The sequence below is a fragment of the Hakea prostrata genome, chromosome 6 (assembly GCF_041222555.1).
Source record: "Hakea prostrata isolate BN-2017 chromosome 6, UWA_Hpros_2, whole genome shotgun sequence".
Lineage (NCBI taxonomy): Eukaryota > Viridiplantae > Streptophyta > Magnoliopsida > Proteales > Proteaceae > Hakea > Hakea prostrata.
The window spans coordinates 13,010,677-13,016,156 of NC_142605.1; positions in this window are offsets into that span (position 1 = coordinate 13,010,677).

Here is a 5,480-nt window from a genome sequence, read left to right on the forward strand (position 1 = left end):
CTTTTCTAGAAGCCCTTACGTATTACTACCTTTTTTATTTTCGGAAGCCTAGAGTATCTTAGGTTTTACACCTTTAGGAAGCCCTTAGGTCTTACACTATTTCTAGAAGCCCTTAGGTCTTGAACACTTTTCTAGGTGTCCTTAGGTCTTACACCATTTTTGGAAGCCCTTGAGTCTACACCTTTTCGGAAGCCCTTAGGTCTTACACCTTTTTGTTGCCCAAGGAACTTAGGTCTTTTTCTTCCCAATCCTGGTCAAGTAGAGTTATTGATTTGGTCGGTGCAGCGTCCTTCAATATTGGTCAAGTAGAATGATTGTGGTCAACTCATAGGTTTCTAGTATAGTAGTCTTTTAGGATTTGTAACATCTAGACCTCTGTCGTCGAGCATGGATACTTCTATATTTAGCTTACAAGGAGATCAAGCTGTGAGATGTTTATCTCTCTTTACTCCCACGATGATAGGTCAAATCTTTTCTGAGTTGTTATGCTTCATCCAAGCAGAGAACTTTTGCTTGTATGTAGAACTCCTTTCTCTTGATCATGTATGGCGATAATATATCTCTTCGGGCCCCATACTTGTAATTTTGATGATATTTTGCTATCCACGAGCTCAAAGGCTTTGAAAATATTGTATATAAAACTTTTGTTGTTGAAGCTAAATATATTATTTATGCTGAATTCCAGTACTAGTGACTTAAAGAGTAATATTGCTTGATATTCCACATCCAATTCTAGGTTGTACATGGCGAATAATCCCGATCGTGCATCAATGAGTATGATTGAAAGCAACGATAGTCAAAAATGATTCTTGAACAAGATTATAAATGTGATGATGGGTTCAGAAAATATATCTGAATAGTCTCAAGACAAATATGTTTAAATAAATGTGTAGCATTGGAATATTAATCTCAATCAGCCCATGTCTGTCTTCTAATTCCCATTCATATACAATCGATGGAATTGAAGAGGAAATTGAACATATATATGATATGCATGGTAAATATAGATACCAAAAAAGGCCATGAATGCCAGGTAGAATAAAATTCTAAATACGTTAAATTGAGAAAGTGGATGAGAATGAAATTTAGTTTACCGTAATTGCCACCAAAAAGAGCCCCGAGGAAAAAGTAGTGTATGAATCAAGGTATAGGAGCCTTGAGGGAAGAAAATATCTCCCTACGGATGACATTCCGCATCTTAGTGAACTTCAAGTCTTTTTCGTTCATCTCTTTCACCTGCGAATTGATTTTTGAATCGTAACTTTGTGTGTATAAGAGAAACAATGGAGGATTTCGATCTGAAAAATCGTCTATTGTGTGCTCAAGATAAGCAATCCAATACGACGTGAGCATTTATTTTTTCTCTCTTTGTCATTATAATTGTGGACGTTGATCTTGGAAAACCTGAATGTGAATCAACTTGAATCATGATCCCACTAATAATCTGAACTCCATTAAATTGCATTGTTGTTGCTTCTCCACTTTTGAATTGGTAGACGTGTCAAGCACAACACTAATATTTTCTCCACTTCTAATCTCTTATGTTCACCATTGGAGAAGTCGACTTGAGCGAACTCTCTACCCTACTACTGTTGTCCTCCGCATCATTTTTTTTGTAGAAACTCATGGATTCCTGAGGATCATAGAAATCTTCACCCTCATGGTTTTTCTTTTTAAATTGAACGTGACGGACTTTGGCCAATCCTCGGTTCTAATCAAACAGTCATCCAAACCGCCATTGACGAAATCGTCATCATGGGAACGGTTTCAACCTTCCTAGTAATAAACTTCAAAGAATGCACAGGAGAGCTTCTTCTCTGCTCCACAAAATCATCTCCTTCCCCTACGTCTGAATGCTTAGTAGCCTTCGCCTGGCATAAGAGAACCCCGACTTTTCACTCCGTTGTCGCTCGAGTCAAAGGATCTTGATTTTCTTGTTTTCCGTATATTTCTATTGATTTCGGCCGTTCGTTATTTCTTGTGGCGACAAGGCCTCACCGGTTAAATTTAGATTCCGGCGGACTCTCATTCTTTTCACACGGTTGATTGAAAACGGCGAGCGAGAAGGCCTTATCACGACCATATAATCACCGACCGTTAAGGATACTTTGGTGGCGATCCGGTCCATCTTTCTTTTAGAGTGGAGAAGGCCTATGAGTTGCGGAGCTACAAGGATCCGCTTCAATGTTTCCAAATCTTTCTCTGGTTCATCGATTCCCCCTCAATTTCAACCGCTTCTTTAGCTCCGAAAAGAAATCCTTATGAAGCTGCATTGTCTCTTTTGTGTTGTTGCAGCGATCTCGACAATGACGCCGGTAATCCCTGTATTTTTTTTTTTTTGGCTCACTTCTCGGCTTCGCATCCGGAGATTTTGGTTGAGCCGTGACCTATGAGGGGCAACACATGGGACATATTGCAGATGAGATGGCATCCGAGCATGGTGACTTGTGAACAATTTCCTTAAATTTTTCATCATCTGGATTCCATTTGGTGATGGTGGATTCTACTTGCTTCAAGCTCTTGACAAAACAAAAATAACACATGGGAAGTAATTTCTGTATGGTAAACCCAACAAAATAACGAAGTGGATGAAAGATTCTTCCACCCGGTTGCTTAAAGGTGGTTGTAAATTGTAATATGCTTTGGCAAAAGACAAAAATCATGAATCTCAATCAATTCTCTTCACTTTATGTAACCGCCTTTGCAAAAAGCACAATAATTAATTTATTGTAAACTTTGCACTATCATATGTTCCCTTTATGTAACCGTACATAAAAAAATGAATAATTTGATAATGACATTTGATGATGTAAATTGGGTTAATTTAACCTTGACGATAATGTAACTTTACAAAACCGATGCAATTACTCAACCTTGTGGTTAGTTCTCATAAATTTGAGAGAATTCCCACCAAACTTCGATTAATTTGTGTTGTAATTAGTTCCACATCGACTGATGTGGGAATATGTGGAGGGAGGAGGCTATAAAAGAAATCCTCCTCCTTCTTCTTTAAGCATCCCAAATATCTTTCCTCTTGGATATTTCTTTATTTATAGTGGAGTTTTCTCTCTTGCCCATATATTCTTGTGTTCTTCTTTTCTCTTATTTGCTGATTGTTCTATTTGGTGGGTTCTTCATAACCCGACAATTCGTTTGGCAAACTCGATTTGGGAATAAGTCCTCAAATTTGATTAAAAAAATAATGATTATTTTAAGAAAAGGAATGTACGACATACCTTATGGTTAAATTACCCTAAAGGGAATTTGAAGACAATATTACCTCACAAGGGAATTTGATCACCTCATTATTATTCGGAGGGTTGATTTAGCGTTCCTTATCTTATCCGCACGATGGCTTTTTGATCAAGTTTCCCACAGACGGGCGCCATTGTTGATACTAAATCTTGCTCGTCCTTCCCTGTCACGTTCCTGCAAAACACGTGCTCGACCTTGGGTGGTAAAGGTACGTCTCCGACGAGCAAGTCAGTACCAACGATTTGATCTCAACTACTCAATAGATAATTCAAGTAATTGATCACACAAAATATGAATACTTACTACATAAAGCCTGCCTGAGGTGCTTATATAGCTTTAGATATTAGAGTTAGACTCCAAATATAACTCTAAGAAGAGTTGTGTTAGGAAAGTAACTCTACAAATAGCCTTTTACCTGACTTATCCTTTCGAAGAAGTTGGGAGATGATAGAAGTTTATCCTGATCGGGTACTCTTGACACGATGGTCGGTCACTATGGTCGAGACAATTTTATTGAACCCATTGGTCAGACCGGTCAGGGTAGAATGACTATTTCAATCATTAACACTTGTCTTGCATTGTCTTCCCCGGCGCAAGCAACCTCTCCTCCATCATAGGATTTTTAGGTTTTTCTTAATAAACATAGTGCTACTACATGCTCAAAACATTTACAAGAGGCATACATATTTTCTCCATCATCACACACAATTGATTGGGTAAAACTAAAACCATTCTAGTGTCAGGTTCAGTTCAATCTGAACTTAAAGCACACGCTCCACCCTATTTTCCACCTCAACTATGATACAAGCATAGCTACCCAAATATCTTGCTTAGCTTTGTTATCAAGAGTGATGAGATGTCCCACTTCTTTGGCTATTGAAAAAAGTTTTCAGACATGCCAATACTCTAATGGAAGAGCTAGGAAATAAATTCTCACCAATATAATCGACGGTTGGGCTATGTTTACGTCAAAATCCAGCCTTCAATAATGAATCAGACCGCTTGCAATGCAATGCGACAAGGATAATACCCATTCCCGATTCCCAAACCAATCCTTATAATACCCTATTATCATGACACACAATCCCAGGGTCCCACCCACTTTTAAACTTCAAAATCCCAACCCATTCCCATCATCACGCTCATTTTTCATAGTGGTGCAACATATATATTTCTTCTCTTTGCATGTGGGATAACCGGAAAAGTTTTAGGTGGTGGTTCCAACTTCACATCTTCGCTCTTCACTGAGATTTTAAACAAATAAAAAGAGGAGAAATAGGCAGTGTTAAGGCAAAGGTTTCTATTTCAGCAAAGCAGCTTTGGTGATTCTGCATCGAGAGACGAGAAGATGTGAAGAACAAGTGAACAATCGAAGATAGAAGGGCTTTGGGCATATTTCGGTTTTAGTTAATTGGAGCTAGACCAATGTTGAAAAACGTAAACTAGCATGATCCTTATGTGGGTTTAGCTAATAAATGGGTAGGGTAGGGATATTCGCCTACCTCACGTAACCACTATTGGAACTCATCAAGCGTGATTCGCATCCTCAGTTAAATTCTCCATAGGAATATGATGATTTTGAATTAGGATGTCAATGCGTATGTGGACTGGAAGATACCCGTGTGTAATTTTGTTCTAGGTTCTTTGATATGCCTTGTGCTGCAGCTTTGTTGTAGCATTCACAACCCAAATTCAAGGGAGGGAAAATTGACTTCCAACATTTATACCACTTATTATAGTTCTTTCCATCGTGTGCTCTCCAATTTAGGACCTCTTGTTTAATTCTTCTGTCCTTCGTCTCTTTAGTTCATTAATCACAAAGTAATTTTGTCAATCTTGTTTAACTTAATGTTCCTTTTACATTGAGATTTACAAAAAAAATTCTCCGTGGGATTGATACCCTACTTACTATTTACTACCTAATTGTGACGCGTGCATTTGCGTAGCATTTTTAGACACGAGCAAATTGTTTACTAAGAGCATATCTGAATTTACAACATGCAGCCGTTTTTGTTGGCCTTTTGGTCTTGTTCTAGCTAGTATTGAAGTAATGGAAGATCCCTTTTTGTTAGTACTTCTATTCATTGTTTTGGAAAATCAAGAGTTACTGTTTTTATTCATTCCATGAAGACGAACATGCAGCGCCTGAACTTACAGAACAATCAGCCCATGAAGAATAACGTACAGTGCTTGAAGTTACATTAATTAAAAGAGCGAGAAACAGC